The 19,382-nt window shown below is 23.9% G+C and overlaps 1 protein-coding gene across 1 annotated transcript in view; it reads left to right on the plus strand.

Moving 5' to 3' along the window:
- Positions 1-19,382, plus strand: part of LOC113556935 (adenylate kinase isoenzyme 5) — a 40,323-nt gene that overhangs the window by 3,025 nt on the left and 17,916 nt on the right. The window lies entirely within an intron of this gene.

Raw genomic sequence — 19,382 nt, forward strand, 5'->3', positions numbered from 1 at the left:
TCTCAAATGTTTCGTTATCTCAAATACAAATTAATTTTTACATTCTTATAAAAATAAAAGTAATTTTTAAAAAATTGTAATGACAGATTTAAAAATAAAATGAATTTATTTATTACTGTAATTTATTGATATTTGTTATTATTTACCAATTTTTTTAAGAATTTTAATAAAACTTGATATCTCGAAGTTTTTGATGTATAGAACTTTTTTTGTCTCCTTTGACATTCGACATAACAAAAATCTACTGCATATATATTATCAATGAAAATACTTATCTATTAAAATGTGAATACTTACACATTTTCTTGATTTCGGTATTATATGGAAAATATTAAAATGTAAAATTTAATTAAATATGAAAAAAAAGTTGTAATCACAGATTAAGTAAATCATATTAAGAATCATAACATAATATTTGAACTAAATGTTTACAAAATATAAAAATAACATCGTAAATTGAAGGTGACAGAGAGTGTCCTATAAAATAACTTTGTTTACTATTTTATTTTTCTATATGATGAATATTACACCAAATAGATACTAGATATTTGAAAATAAATTATTCAAGTAAAATACGTAAAAATTTCAATATTTTAACCAATGCATTCTTTAAAATAAGTTAAACTAATTATTGTCTAAAATAAATAGGTAACATAATAATTTATTAAATAATTAATTTGACATCATATCAAATTTTATTGCTAGCTGTTATAAGTTATGAGTCAATACAGATGTACTATACGAAGAATAGTTTACACGACAAATACGTTTTTAGTATGAATAGTCTGACAGGTTGACTGCCACGCAGGATGAAATGGCTCAATATTAACTTTGATGATATCGCCATGATAGTTTTTCAAGATTTCTTGTATTTTAATTGTTAATTTACATTAAAAATACCCGTTTGATAAAAAAAAAAAATATCACAGAGCAACATTATTTTTTTCAAAACGTTTTCAAAGAATTTCTAAGGAGGCCATTCCTAAATATTTTTCTATATATTATAAAACTATGTATTTTGACGGTTCTCAGAACTCTACGCAGCATATAATTTAATATTAACTGTAGGCCGTAGGGTTTGAAGACCCTACAAAGCCTTGTAGTAAAAGTATACTTACGGGTTATTAGATCTTACATTACGATAATATACAATTCTCATAGTTTCAGCGTGGTAGGTAATCTATTAAAATATTTAAAATTAATCTAAACGTATGGAAAATTCCAATGTATATAGTTAGTTTTAAATTACAGTATAGGAAATAAAAAATTCGAATACCAATGAATAATAATTGTAGAACTACAACAAAATAAGTAAAATCCTAGTTTTCCTTTTAATACAGCAGATTCTTATTATGTCCAACTTCGTTATCTCGAACTGCATTCAAATCCCCTTGAAACTAGGTACCATTACACATATCTAGTAGCGTTTTGCTCTCGATAACTCGAAATACAATTAATCGTTTTTCGTTATCTCGAGTACACAAATAATATTTTTATTACGGTAAGAACAAAACATTAAGCATTATTTTTATTTAAAAATAAACAATAATACGTTTGGTCAAAAAGTTTGATACTTAAAAAAAATATACTTGTATACTTAGAGCAATATAAAAATACTTAATTATATTTTCATGATTTATTATTATTTTTTATAATCGTTTATAGTTCAAACTTGAACTTATGAAGATAATAATGATAAAAATATGTAATATTTCTGTAATTATAATATATATAATTATAGAGATACAATTATAACATATGTTACCTACGATTTGTTTTTGGTAATAGTTAGTTTAACCTATGCCTAAATTAATAATTACTGAGTATTTTAAAGTTTGACATGTCTAAAATAATTACTAGCTTCAATTTGATACTAGCAAATATCCTCTCCGTGGTATCTTGAAATGATCTAAGCATTTTTTTACTAGAAAAAAAATCAGACACAAAAATTAATAAAAAAATACACATCATTGTAAATCAATACATTCTTTGCTCAACTCAAAATCTAAAATAAAGTACCTATTTTAAGAAATAGGCTGAAATGGACAGTGTCTGTTCAGAGATATTTTTCGTGAATTTTTTTTAACATCGAATTCAAATATAACACGTTCTTTATGTTGACGTTACTTAGTTAGTCTACTCAATGACACGTTACACAAATATATAGCAAAGTGACTAATGAGGTTTTTTAAATAATAATTTGTTAAATACCAGATAATTAACAGAGCGTAATAAAAAATGATGAATACAATATGTTCATAATATATTAATGTTATAACTATAAATGGCGTTAACGTTATTATAGTTATTGGAGTTTAAAGTTATAGTACAATGATTTGTAAAACAGCGGCTGTATCCTTTATATACTTACGGATGAAACTATTGGTTTTTATAATTAATAGGTATAGGTGATAATGTTAACGTAACATGATAAAATAAAATAAACTTTTGAAATTAGTACTTCGATTTATCTGAAACTATTGTCACGAAAGAAATATTATTAGTTTAACCTATTTTATGTATTTACTGACTAGCACATAAAATAGTTGAAATAAACTTTGGGTACCTTTTTACCTGATTGTACTCAAAACTAATATAAAACATTCTTTTATACAAACATGACGCAGGTATCTAATTTGAATAATTTGGTTTTTGAAAGTTTTTAATGGAGTTAACAATATTAATTTTCAATGTCAAATACTACAATATTTTCGGTAGACGGTGGGTAAATAGTATAAATGTAATTATTAATGATTATATTTCCAAATATTTATTATTGATATAAGTATTTATTTAATTTTAAATATTTTTTATAAATTTTTAAATATCACTTTATTATCGGAAATATAATGCACTTATGTAATGTGAAAATAAATTTTAATAAATTATATATTTTTACATTACTATTTACTATACTATATTTTATATTTTTATAACTGTATCGATATAATATTTTTATTACTTAATCTGTTTTATTATATTATATTAAGTTATTTATTATTGAGACTAAATGTAAAAACGAAAACCACCACAAAATTAGCTATGTTGTCATCACTCAAAAATTATTGGAATGAAACAATTCTAATCTAAATTGTTTAATGTTTATTCTACTGTTTATTATCTTTATGTGTAAGCATTTATGAGTTACTTACCTTTAGTGTGTGCTTACATTAAATTAATATATATATTATTTGTTTTTAATTTATTCAATAAGTATTATAAGGTTGGAGGACATATTAATACATTTTATTATATTTAATTAAGCAGTATAATTTTACTAATAATGTTATTTGAAAATTGTCATTAATAATTCATTTTTAAACAACATACTTTTCTACATTTTTAAAATGCAAGTATAACGTAAACATTTGTTGTTTACGTGATGGACACTAATATTTAAACAGTAGTATGAAAAAATGTATATTATGATTACTGGAGAAAAGTACCACTACAAGATTGAGAGTATCATTTTTATCATAATTTAATAAGGTTTAACGATAAATAAATATACCTTGTAAGTTATAAGTTCATCGACATTTATTTCTACTATAACACTAGTAGCTAACTTTCAAAAACGTTTCATTTTATAACAATCGCGTGAATAATTTAGTAAAACAATATTTGTTTCGTTTTCAGTATTTTTATTTTTTTTTTTATGTTTAAAATAGTAACCAAGAGCAGTAAAATATTTAACTCTTGTAACATATAAAACGAATTTGTAAAATTGTCTACCACTTGTACCGCGATCCGAATAAATAATCTATAAATTAAAATATATTGTAATAAACACATTTTTTTTAAATTGGCTATTATTTTCTACGTTAATTGATTAATTTGTAATTATGAATGTATTATAATATTCAATAATCAATACATTCAAGTTGTCACAGTTTTCTTTTAAAACAATAAAACTACAATAATTATTAGTATTTTAGGTGCACATGGTCTCTAATGCCTTTTCGTTTTATTTTATTGAATAATCTATAAAAAATTAAGGTTATTCTTGAATTAAAATATGTGTCTTATAATTTTGTTAGTTATTCTTTAGTACTTAATTTTAAACAATTTCAGTAATTACTTCTGCAAATAAAAAAAAATAACAAGATACTTTGAACAATGCTATTTTAAGTATGTAGTACAGGATGCTCTATTTAAAAAATGATACTCAATATTTCAGAAAACACATTTTTGAAAATATTTATTTAGATAATTAAAAAAAAAAAAAACATTATATTTTTTAAGTTTTTTTTTTTACTTTTTTGAATGACAAAATACACTTTTATAACAATTTTGTAATTTAAAAAGCCAAATATTATTCGGAGTATTTCATTTTATTAAAAATTAAATTTCGGATAATTAGTTTATTAATTATATAAGTATTTGAATTAAAAACATATACGAGCCGAGTAGATGAGTGAGTACTAAGTATAGTGGATCAACTTTTTTCGTTTTTATAGATCAAAGGACTTTAAAAAATATTTTGCTTTTAAATAATAAATTACTAATAATGAATGTTATTATTAAAAAAAAACCATTAAAAACGATAACAAATAATATTAAAAATACATTTTTATCTTCAGAAAATCTTTCTTTTTGAATTAAAAAAAAAATATTTTTAAAACCATTAATAGCTTAATTGATCACCTGGTAAGTAATGTAGTAAGTACTGTACAGTGTACGTACCTATTGCTATTTTTTTGGAATTAGATATTTTACATGAGTTCCCATAGTGCCCATCGCTGAAAATAAATCCAAACATCGTGGTGAGTAGACGAAGCGCCGTTGGAAAAGTCAATACACTTTGAAACGTACTACGTCGTACGCCCATTTTATATCATTCGAAAAGATAAAACCTTTAATGTATTCAAATTATTTAAAACAATGTAGATGTATTGAAAACTAATCATTAGTTTAGGGCTTATATTTATGGTGTGTATTTTTGAGCTTTTAAACTAGTGTACAAAGCACATATTTTTTATTTTCCATTTATTAATTTAAAAAAAGACTATAATATTCGAAAAACCTTCATTTCTACTTTCTCCATTACAAAAAATACAACACGATCCACTGAAATTATTAATTTTAATAAAATGTATTGCCATCAACTTTTAAATATAAGTAGATGTGTGATAATTTCCTACAGACTGTTTTCGAAAAAAAAAAAAATATTTCTTATTTTGAATTTCTTGTGGTGTTTGAGCCAAACCAACGTTTTCTTCAAAATCTGTGTACCTAAAACATAAAAAAATAAATCAACATAATATGCATTGATATCTCATAATATGTGGTTTCAACACAGCATATGAAAATAATTACCAGTCGTTTATAGCAGAGGTTCCCAAACTTATTTTCACCGTAGACCACGTGTCAATTTTTTTCAATTTTCGTAGACCCTTATTGAATTTTCGCAGATTCATTTAGATGTTTTTTATAGCTTACATAAAGCTGCACATAAATACGATTTACTGCGGAATGCAAATCATTGAAACAAAAAACGTGTTAAGTATATTTTTATTCATACTTTTATTTCTTTAATAATGACAATACATTATATCTTTTTAATTATTGAAAAATGACAGGAAATAAAAACTAAATTAAATTGCGATACACGCAATTTTGGCTTAACAAATTATAATAACTCTCGTAGACCCTCTCTTTACACCTTGTGCACCCCGATTTTCTTTTTCGTTTACATGGACCCCTTGTAGGTCAGAACTGACCTACAAGGGGTCGATATAGACCACTTTGGGAACCTCTGGTTTAAAGCAATGAGTAAATAATATATTTAAATACCATAGTAGTTTGAATTTTAAATACTTTTAGATTCTGAGTGGAGTAAGGAATGTATTGATTTTACAAAAATGTTTGTTTATATCGTGTCTGGGCACACTTTTTCAGGCATGAAATTGTTTCAATTTTCAACTTCAGCAACTTTTTTGGTAGTGAATCTAGTTTGTATTTTCAACTTTGGGGGTCAAAAGTAAAAAAATTCTAGTATTTTTCTTAATAATTATGATAAGCAAATAAAAATTAAAGAAAACGGAAATTTTACACAAATTCAATATTATAATTAAATTAAATATTTTGTAACAATGATTACCTTATAACTCTTAGGTATGTTATTATTAATTATACGAAATACAATTTTAAAAACATGTAAATCAATTTTATGATATTATATCTATCTATTTATATCATGAACTTATTGACACTATTTTACGGTAATGTGGTATTGACTCAAAAGTTAATAACAATAATATGATAATAAGGTATAAATATATGAAATATACTTAGTCATAAAGGTTTATTTGTATATATATTAATTATTAATATGATTTTAAAAGTATTTTTTACAAGACTGAGAATTACTTATGACCTGCTGGAAAAATATATGCACTTATAAAGCCATATTTAATATCTAAAACTATATATAAAAGCTTTCAAATTATCGTTTAATAAAAGACATATTATAAATAAATATTATCTTGAAAATGCGAAATAGATAGTAATCTTCACACATGTGAAGCATACTTAATATCAATCTCAAAATTCCATAGGATAAGACAAGTATAATGTAATGTTTATTGTACGATTTGATTGTATAAATAGTATAAAATTCCAAGTTTCACCGTTATAAATTAATATTTTATTATTTTAGATATTTTCTAAAGACGTTTAAACCTAAATCCACAGACATCTGTAATTTACGTCAAAAACTACTTAAATAAAATATTTATGTAATTTGCGCCATATCGTATCTTCAAAAATTGTAAATTGCGCCATTATTTGCCTTAATCAAATTGTAATTTGCGCTACTTTTAAAGAACTGAATTTTATTTTTTACAAATTAACATAATATTGTATTTTTAGTTGTTGATCAAGCAAGTTTATTTTATAATAGTTTTATACATTTCTAGAAAATTATTGAAGGCAATTAAAAAAAAAAAATATATATATATATATATTAAATAAGTATAATTTCAAAGTATAAAACTCAGCCATATTATAATTATAAACAAATGTATACTTAAATTCTAACAATTGAAGTTAAAAGTATGGCACAGATTACACATTCTATTTCGTTTTTTGGCGTGGTGCAAATTACCAAGATTAATTTTTATTTTTTAGATGTGGCGCGAATGCGCAACATAGATGTTATATTATTATAGTTTGGCGCAAATTATATACGTACTTAAATTTACCTATTGATGTCGCAAATTACTTATAATAAAATTGGCGTAAAATACCATCTCCTTATAACAATAAATCATTTTTCTGTTTAATATTTTATCAGTATATTGAATTGAGTTTAATTTTTTGACAGTATATATTTGTAAACTTGATTCTAGAAAAATCACAGGACTATCGATGTAGATAAAAAAAAATAGCTAAGGTATATGCATTTCCCTAAAAAAAATATGGACGTTAACATTTTTTGTTTTACTATTGATATCAGTTGTATTACTCTTATAATCTACACCAGGCACCGGCAAACCACGGCCTGCATGCGGCCCTCGGAACTTTTTGCTGCGACCCACCAAATATATTTCATGGTGTTTAAAATTAAAATTATATCTTAAATTGATATAAATTAAATGTTATTATGATTTCAATATAACAATGGGCACATTTCATGACCTAAGCTATGAGCAAGAACGTAATCTAATCGTACATAATGTATATATTGTAATATATTTATACACCTATATTTAATAACTTATATTTTTTAATATTTTATTTTTATATGCGGTCCTCAATGAAAAACTGAAAAAAATTATGGTCCGTGTAGGTAAAAAGGTTGCTGACTACTGATCTACATGATTACACAATATGAAACATGTAGATAAGGGATCAGGTTTAATATTTTTTAAGGGCCACATTGGGAATATGCACATTTTTCGCGGGCCATCAACATTCTGAGTACATACAATAACACATACTATAATCTTATCGTAGTATACGATATTTATTCTTTGCCTGCAGGTAGGATAAAATATTTTGTTCCCGGGTAGCCATTTGGTAACCCCTGATATAGATGGTTCATCAGAACTGTTCAAAGTCAAATTTATACAAATTAAATCCGAGCCTATATTTTTATCATTTATTATAATATCATTGATGCGGGATGGAAATTACTTTGCGTACTTTTGTTTCGCTCATATGAACACAGCACGATTGTTTAAAATAACTGCATGCGTTTTAGACTATATTTTTAAAATTGTTGCGACGAAAACATTGGACTTGACGGTTTGTAGGTTATAATAATAATAATTTACACGTGGACAATATTATTATGTGTAATATTAAAATAAATTTAATTAATATTTTCCATCTGACGTATCGATGATATTTTAATTCAAAACCCTATGCACGTCGTGGTGGAGCATAAAAAACATTTCTTCAATGTGCCTTATTGATATTTGTAGTTCACATTTCTGAAAAACTTGATAAAATATTTATTTTATAATATCGTACATAATTAATTATTTTTTGGAGACAAATATCAACATTTTTCGCTATTCCTTTCAAATTTATTATTTAACATATATACTTATATAATGTATTATTAAAGGAAATTTCGGCGATATCGATATACAAATAATATAAGTATATAAATATCACCAAATTCATGCAAATAGTTTCAAACAAATATATATTTTTTACACGTAATTTTTTTGTGTTATAGGACTTTCAATTTTCATTGTTTGTTTTTCGGAACGGATATATGACCGACTCCATTTAAAAATGTCCACTCGCGTTATTTTGCTTAGTTTGTAAATATCCGTTATCCAAGTATTTGATAATATACCTATCTAGCTGTTGAGAGGTTAAAAAAAAAGATAGATAACTTATTAAATAAATGCGACGATTATTTAATGTATTTATGGCATTGTGCACACAATTACGAATTAAATGTAATAATATAACGCTTATTTTATTCTATAGATTTATATTAAACTAGATATAAATTTTTAATATTTTTATTGTTATAATGATAGTAGATTATTTAATTAATTATTTCTCCTTTTAATTTGTATTTAATTGTAATTATTATTTTATTTTATACTAATTCAAATTAAAGTGAATTATATCCCTATATGGTGAATTTGAATATTGCCGGGCTATGAACTGATTGAATTGAAATGCCCACGATTCGATGTCACGCAATATTATACGAGTATATAAGTACAATGAGTTATATGGTAAAATTCTAAAATATATATCGAATTGAAATACAATCGATTGATTACAGCTCGATTGATTTGCACGTTTTCGGAGCTGCAGTAGTTCGACCTGATTAACTACTATATCATACCTTTTGTTTTTCGGTTAAGGTACAAATTTATTTCATTAAAAGCCGATCATGGTTTCAATTTGTTTTTTAAGATAAGGTTTTTATATTGTATACTTTATTATCTGTTTAATTTTTTATATATGAATTAAATAACCGAATATATTATATTAAAGTAATATACAATTATAAATATCCACTTAAATTTAAAGATACTCAAAATATTAAATACATCAAAAAATAATAATATTAATTTTTCAGAGCACTTCTTCTACTAGAAAAAAAAAATGATAATGGAGGTAAAAACAAACTTTATAATTTTTGTAAGACTTGATAGTTTTCGGTTAAAAATATAGGTTACGGATTCGTATTGATAATATTTAAAATATGTCCCAATTTTTAATATTTTCAGAGGTTTTAAGATTCAGAGCCGATTATTTTCGATTTGGTTTTAATCCTCAATAAAAAATTGTATAACACACAACCACACATAGTATAGCATTATATAAAAATCAATATGACCATAAAATATAAATGTTCATATTTTTGGTGTTTCCGTATGATATGATATATAATATAGATAATTAATTATTTCATAATTTAAACCTACTCCTTTGCCAAAAAATTTAACTAGGTCAGTCCCTATTAGAGATTAAATATCGTTTTCCGTATCAATAAGTAGTTTATTTGTTATGTATAGATTATACAGTCAATACTCGTTATGCATTCTAGAATTTGAAGGCAAATTACATTGATTAAACAGTCAACGTTTTTAGATTCATCGAATGTGCAATCATGAATCATTAAAATCATAAATACAGTCATTATTATGATCTTAACTCTTTTTTAAAATTGATTATAGAACAGTACACCAACATTAGGCATAATAGCTATATGTACATTGTTTTCCTAACAGCAACCTATATAAAGCTAATTATTTTTATATCAGATTTAGAAGAATTTTTTTCTGAAATTTCTGATGAATCTTAATTTAACACTAGAAAAATTACTACAGTTATTATAAATACTATTTCTTATTATGTTATTATTCATCTTATACACTATATAATATATAGCTTATAATATTGATGATCCATCAATATTTAATACAGAATTATAGATAAATTCAAATCCATTTTATAACCTCTTCAAGAAATAATAAAAACAAATTTATAATAGCAATATTATAAATTCTTCCTTTTCAAAAAAAAAAAAAATAAATAAATAAATAAATAACTCGTCAAGTTTGGAATTACTTTTAAAAAAATTATCTCGTTATGTGATTTAGTTTAGAGTAACATAACTTTTTAACTCATGATTCCCAGTTTTAATCATAGTAAGTATTAGATAAAACTGCAGCGGCAAAACGATGACAATCAGGATATAATTATAATGTATTATAAGTGTAATTCAAACTCGTGTAATGTACATTAGAGGTTAGATATTGATTGTTTCTCTACAAGCTTAGTATTTGATATAGCCGGGTCAATCATATTATTATATAGGAAAACAGACATATTATAATACTATAATACAGGGCGATTCATAGAGTATACTAACTATTTTTTTTCCTTTATGAATACATTTACTTAAATTCTGAGTTTTTGAACTTTTAAATATAACTACTTAAAGATAATATTTTAGAAAATTGTATTTTTTGTACTACTTATGGATTGCACTGTGGCAATTTAAACTTTTATTTTTAAAATGAAAATTCCCTTTTTTACAATAAATTATTTTCTGATATTTTTTTTATGAAAATTGTGAAGTACCTAACTCAAACACGTGGTCTTAAGTTATTATATACTAAGAATAATATTCCTTAAGAATAATTTTACAAAAATACGAAACAGATGTAGTCTAGTGTTTAAATTATTTGACCCATTTTTAAAATTGATAAATATTGATAGATTAATATTAATTGCTAACATTTTTAAATTATCATAATCTCCATATCTTACAAATGCATCATCGTGGAACTATTATTTTCAATATACAAATTTAATTAACTCAAATAATAGTCGTTTGAATTCTGATTTTGGTGCGTCCAATTTTTCAAAACAATTACCCGCTAGATAATTTACTCTATAAAAGGGACTCATGTTTGTATTTTATTTTATTTCAGCATATTTAAAAACTGCTGATTTCAAATGAATACGAAAAAAAAAATGAGGGCGGCCATGCTTGGTGAATCATCCTATATATACCCAATATCTATACTCGTATTTTGCTGCTCATTGCCGAATGTTTTTACGGGGTCAGGCGATATAACCATGACCTATTTCTGTTTCGTATTATTTATTTATTATTATTATTATTATTTTCTGTTTCACCAGTGTAGCGTAATGTTGTAGAATCTAAAATGTAGACTATATATGCAAGTCTGCTTATACCTATTGTCCATATGTACTCAACACCCCATTTAGAAAGTTCGAAGAATCGCGGCGACTGACCAACCCCTTTTTTACTTTTACACAAGCAATTACGATAATTGGACAATCTAATAACTCCAACACTACAATGCGTCATCGGAACAGTGAATAAAAATAATAATAGGTAACCGAAACTACACTGGTTACGACCCGCGGAGTACAATTGATTTAGAATTTCATCGATTATCGAAGATGACCGAGACCCTTGTGGTGCATTGAGGTCAATGTTCAATAGTATCCAAATAGAATCTGTTGTATTATCATCTAGTGCGGTTATAAATTAGAAAATGGATACTATAAATAGTCATCTTAGAGATAAAGTAACTATATAATGATGAGGTGGGTAACGTATATTAATTTCATTAAATCTAGATAAATCACATAAGGTTATTTTATTTTAATTACCTAATTAATTATTTATTTTTATTTTACTATTTTTAAACTTTCTTGCCTATATATATATTAATTTTAAAATATAAATAATACAATCATGCGAAATAATTTGCCCAAATGATGCACGATTGATAATTAATTTGTTAAATGTTGAATGATTATTTACGCGACCAGGTGTAAATGTTTTTATTCATATTGTTATTTGTATAATACACGTCTAGTGTCAATAATTAATATTATTTGTATATCAAACAATCAACGAATTAAAATACCATATTTGAATTCTGAAATTCTGAAAGTATTTTTTTCTTTTTAATGGAACAGTTTATAATTAATATTACCTAACCACCCGCAAAATTTGAAAATAAAAGGTGGTTTTATTCAAAATGTAATTAAAAGATTACGACATTTATCAGCATAATCATTTTTAAATTGTTTTTTATGTATTTAAAATATCTATTATATAGATATATCTTAAGTATAATACATACCTTAATTAATTAATGGACATTTCTGGTATTTTTTGAAGCACATATACTATTTTTTTTTTTGTATTTCATTAAATTACCGAATTATGATCACACGGCGTTCTGGATAGGTAATTTAGCTACATCAAAGCCGTGGATAACGTTTACACAGTATTTTCTAAATTTATTTAATGACGTTATATTATATAATACATAATACATTTCGAAACTAATTTTATTTTTCTTCCTACAGTGTTAGGTACATTTTAATTTTAGATCAATGAATAAGTATTAGGTAAGTATAGGCGCCTATACACGTAAAGGCTTCCTAAATTAATTACTTTATATGAATTAGTTTAGTTACAATAGCATGATAACGATCCTCATAGATACTTAACTAAGCCATACGCATTGGTTTTTTAAGCTAATTATTATGAAATATATAAAATGATCTCAATAATATTCGTACATAAGTTTATTATTAATCAATAACAATTTATTATTATTTATTACACACTATTATAAATGTGAGTGATTAAATAATAAAAATCCTATATTAAAATTCATAAAATATTTATAAGCCTAACATAAGAAAAGTACGATTATAGTTTAAATGTGTGTTACTGTTACAAAATACAAATACAAAATATAAAGACATACTAATTGATAAATTTATAAATGCATAGTATATTATATATTTTATTTAATTCACAATTAAGTATTATAGTACCTAATTCTATACATATTTTATATTTACTGTTTTGTAATAAATTTAATTAATCGGGTTGACAAAATAATTAGTTTCATTTGAAAATTATTACATTTGATAAATTAACTGAAAATCAGTCTATTGTTTATTGGTGTTTGATTGATAAAATTATTGTTTTATTGTTAAACATTGCTATACATTAATCATAATAATAATAATACACTATATTATATGTAGTTACTAATACATTGTTTTAGCAAAATATTGTGAAATATTAAATAAATATTTAATATGTTATTATACTAGCTAAACTTCGTGTACTTTGTTGCCCGTATAAAATGTATTCATATTAAATTCGGTTGTCTAATGCTAACATTTAGTGGGAGGATAAATACTATTTTTGGTTTTCTGATTTGGTGTATTGATGATATTTCCGACTTATCAACTATAAGTACACAATATTATACCAGCGTTGCATTTTTTCAATCAATTAAACAATTATGTATCATTCGTTAAAAATAACCGATTAAATAAACGCTCAGCCCTAAATATAATGAGGTATATTTAGGTAATCAATCGGGACAATACTTATCCTATCTTGTGCGGTGGAGACCAAATCGTCCAAATCACACACATTAATCGTAATTTCATCAAAATCAGTTGAATAGTTTCGAAGTGCATCGCGGACATATCCGTCGTACACCAAATTTTTACGTATAAAGATATATTATATATCAGTGAATTTAATGTACCTATTTATCTTAACTCATAAGTAACAAGCATTTACAATATTACATGTATTAACCGTACCGCCCATTGTGATTATTGACAAAAAAAAAAAAAAAATACAAAATGCTCAGTGTTTATATTTTTATATTTTAATATGATTTACCTAGGTACAATAACATGGCCTTTGTAAAATTAATATCATATTTAATGTATAGTGTATACCTAAATAATCAGGACGATTAGGTGCAGTTTTACTTAATTATGTAAGAATACTTTGTTTTTTAGACTATAAGTTGTGTAATTAATTAACTGATTTTAAAATGATATCTATGTTTTAATACCTAGATACTTTATGTATATTTTTTTTTCCTAACAGAAATAATGCTCCAGTATTTAACTTACTTCTATATATATCTAGTGGAATATTTGATATTATTTATATTTAAGTCAAAAGAAGACATTTCCAAGTAGATACATTACAAGATAACTGGATAAAATAAAAATTTAATTTGACGTTTTTATCAAACATTTGCTAAACAATTTTCTAATAACGGGTAAATTAAAAATATATTTTTGATTTTTCAGAGTGTTTATAAACATATAATCATTGAAAATGTCCTAATATAAAGTATAATAGAATTTTTATTCATTTTAGTAAATAAATTTGAAAATTTAATATAGAAGTTAAAAATATTAAAAATACATAATTTTTATTCTACACATTTCATATATGACATAATATTCAAGATTTAACCAGTGGCATAAACAGGAATTTTTATTGAGGGGAGAGGGAATATACATACCCCAAAAAACTAGCTAATTTTCGTAAAAATAAGAATATTAGTATAATGTATATAGACTATAAAGTATATATATAAAAAAGGTCATGTGTTTACGTCCATGGATTTGACAATGATAAAATAAGTAATAGGAGACGTAGAGTTTTTTTTTATGTTCAGCAAATTATTAGATAGGTTTTAAAATTAAAAAAAAATTGTTAATAATCATGATAATTAAGTAAATAAAATATAAATATTTGTAGGTTAGGAATATTTTGACAAAAATAAGTTATAATACAGGGGATTTTTTCTTATAAAAAAAATTTTTAAAAAATTATTGTATTATACGAGTACATCGTGATTCGTTTATAATCCTATATAGTATATATGTGTAATTCACATGGTAAGTACTGCTAAAATATTATTGATTGTTTGAAATATTGTCATAGAGGTTTTTTTTTAGTTAGTATCTGTCATCGGCATCGATGCATTTTACCTTGAACTAATAATAACGAACAAAAAAATACATAAACAAATTGAAATACAAATGACCATACCATAATTTTGTTTTATGCAAACACACAATTTTAATTATTAAAAATTAAAACATAAATTACTAGAATTATTTTATTAAAACAACGTCTACAGTCTTTTTTTTTAATCTTCAACGTTATAAAATTATTGTAATAATAATTGTTTGTTTTAATACTATATTTAAATATTATAAGAAACAATTTCAAATAGGTAGGGTTATGATCAGTATAAGCTCATATAAAAAGTAATGTTGTAAGTTACGTTTTATAAGCTAAAAGATGTTGGCATATTTTTTAAAAATATTATAATTTCACCATTATTTATATCAGACCATTATCAATAAAGATGATTCCGTATTGTTGGCCATTCTCAAAACCATCGTTTGGATATAGAAATTGAGTAAAGACAAATACAATTTATTTGTTGATTTCGAACGTCCAAAATAAATTATGGTCAAAATTATTGTAATATTTATTCATTTTTTTATGATTTTTTTACAATAATAAATATTATACAATGTATACAATTTTTAGACAAAAAATAACATAAATTGGTCATTTAAAATTTATATTTTTTAGAACTACCAGACGCAATGAAATAAAAAAAATGTTAGTTTATTTTTCACAATACAGTCTGTTTAAAACTACCTACAACAAAAATATACAAGTCAATGACCCAAAGTCACCATTTCGTGTGTAAAATATTGTTAATAATACGTATATTAAAAATTAAAAATTCGTGTTTCAAAGAAATTATTATTTTTTTTTGTGTTTTAGCTTATAATATACACGTAAAATACACAAAAATATAATAATTTCTTTACGATATGCATGTTTTACATGTGTTCTATAAACTAAAACACGTCAAGTACTTATAATAAATTATAATAATGTATCTTTATTGTATTATATTAAAAATAAAATATATTCAAATTCAACATTATTCACTATTGTATATTGGTGTATGATATCGTTATTTGCCAATTTTTCGCAGTAGTCTAATTATTTATGGTTACTATAGTAATAGATGATAGTCATTACTCATTATTTACTTAGCATGTTGATAGTAATGTATAAAACAAAATGATTATCTATAGTTTTATACTAAGTACCAAATGTTTTTTTTTTTTATTACTATGGTTTCATATATTTTTTTCGTTTTAATGTAATCGTTATACTAATATTAAATGGCATTAACAAATCTATGTAAAAATGAACACAAAAAAAATATTCATAAGTGAAAAACGATAAATGTGTCCTCAGCAAAGTTGTCTGAATCAAAAATAAGATAAATGAACTGATGCAATAGACATAATATAATATAATCAATAATCATACACATACTCGTTTACAACTAAAAAGGCATTCAAATTTATAATTTATTAAAAAAAAAAAAAAATAATAATAAAAAAAACAAAATCAAATAATAACAATCATAATGATAATTATTATTAAAATAAATATTGTCTCAACTATTTCATTATTAAATTTAAAATACAATTTTAAAACGAAATCCTTGATTTTGCATATTAATCCTTGGAATTTTTCTCGTACATTTTTTTAGACTACCTACACTGACTATGTTTTAGACACGTTTTCAGTAAATTTAATATGCAGTTATTGATAAAACCTCGTAAAATATTTTATATTTTATATAATTGAACGATAGTATATGACTGCTTAGCGGTGAGTGCGATATACTGATAGTCACTGACGTCTGTAAACATTTTATACGAATGGTATAACAATACTTACATTTTCTGGTATCTGCCTGATATAAATAATGAGTATTTATAGTGAATGTTGATATTTAAATTTTTATTGAGATATTTGATTACCTATTTGTTTTAAAATAAAATTATGATTTCTCTATAAACAATTCGTTAGATAAAAGTTAATAACAATGCGTACATACTAATATTGATGGTATATTCTATTATTATTAAAATTAATTCATTGTTTTCTATTTAATACTAAATATTATTACAGTTTTTTTATTACAAAACGCTAAATTTTTATTAAATTTAAAATTACAAAGTTAGTTACCTATCGCTTTACTATTACTTACACTTTTTTTTGGAAATATCAAATCATATAATATAGATGATTGTAAACATTCACCAATTGTAGTCAGGCATATTTTCAAGAATTTTTATTTTATTTTTTCATACATTTACAAAAAGTTTTTAAGAGATCCTTTGCTTCTCGGTATAACTATTTTATGAATATTTTTGAAAATTAAATCTATACCTATTCACTTCACTTAAAATGTAAAAAGTCATTTAAATGTATTAATTTTATCATTAACTCATTTTTATAAATACTGTTCAATAGTCATAGAAAAATATGTAAATAAGACTTTATTGTAACATTTAACCTGTAAATATTACAACCCAAAATTGATAAGTAGCAGTCAACCTATCTGTAGTGAATAATTAAGTAAAAGCCCGTGTCTTTTTAATTTGAAACATGGAATTAATCTAAGCAATTATTATAGGTCTTACATGTGCCTAGAGAGTAATAATAATCATCGCACGCGATTTCGGTGTTTTGAATTTTAATTAATTTTTCTTATCCATAGAGCATCACACGCAATTTGGATGCACTTATAACAATAAAAAAAAAAAAATACGATATTGCAATAATTTAATGATTTAAATTTTTTACGTTTAATCGGTGTGTGAATTTTAATAAGACCTCTGTGTGTTATTATAAAAATATATGTTTTATAACGAAGAGAATAAAATTTTGTTGTTGTTTTGTCTTAGGTTTATAAAAAATACGACTCTGGCGTCACAACTAATTCCTAAGCATAACTTACGAGCAAATTAAAAACTAAAATTAAAAATTACAATATCTTTCTTAAACATGAATAAATGTTTTTTTTATTCAAATTTAGGACTATAATTAACACACAGCATACGTCATCGATATAAAATTTAAATCCTCTTCTAATACATTATAAAAGTAAATTTTTCAATCAGGAGCATTTAGTAAGTAGATCATACTTTCAAGTTTTTTCTATTAATAAAAATTGTCCTAAACATTCTTTTGATACTCATTAGTTACACAATGGATTTTCTTCTTGAATAAATAAATAACATTTGTATAATTTTATGGTTGCTTTTACTGTATACTTCAGAAACCGTATTTATATATTATCTATAGTGATTATAACGGTATTGCCATTGTGTGGTGTTTGAAGAAATACGGTACGTTTAAATAGTGAGCACGTGGTGTGTTATAATAAAACCTGTAGTGTAAAATAAATGATAAAAAAAAAGCCATTGACCTTTATATTTGTTACCTATATAGTATGCCTTTACATGGCTGCTGTACGAAAATGTAGTGTCACGCACAAAGCGTTAAAATAACTTTGAAAATATAAAAAAAAAACCTTTCGTACTAATATAATGTGGCATGTACCGTGTTATGTTAACGTATAGTATAATTCACCTACGTATAATATAGTGGATTATGTTATATTATATTGACATGGATATTATATTATTTTCAAATTCGTGTAGATATATGCATGATTGCAGGGTTGGGAAATTACTATAAATTACCGGAAATGTTCGAAAATTGACGGAAATATCGAGAAATTCGCTGTAATCATCTCTCATTTATTAATCATTATATTTTATAATAGCGTATTCCAATTTTACATTCAAAATTTTATTCATGATTAATTTATAAGTGAAGAAAAAAATTACTCGTTATTTGTTTTTAATGGTTTGAAATTTAAATCATAAAATGTATAATGAAAAATAAAAAATTACATTGTGACAGCAAAAAATGGAATATATTGTATCATGTGTGCAAACACTGCAAACTAATAGACTCATGACTGCATAAACAATTACTAAAAATTCAATAAATAATAAATAAACAGTGAGCTCACATTTGGAATATGATTTAGTGGCCCACAGTAAACTCATTGGATTTTTGTGAACAAATAAGTTATCATTTTTTTTAATTAACATCCACGTGATGTTTACCACAGTAGTAATTAATGTATTCCGCAAAATAACAGTGACCCAGTGTT

The sequence above is a fragment of the Rhopalosiphum maidis genome, chromosome 3 (assembly GCF_003676215.2).
Source record: "Rhopalosiphum maidis isolate BTI-1 chromosome 3, ASM367621v3, whole genome shotgun sequence".
Lineage (NCBI taxonomy): Eukaryota > Metazoa > Arthropoda > Insecta > Hemiptera > Aphididae > Rhopalosiphum > Rhopalosiphum maidis.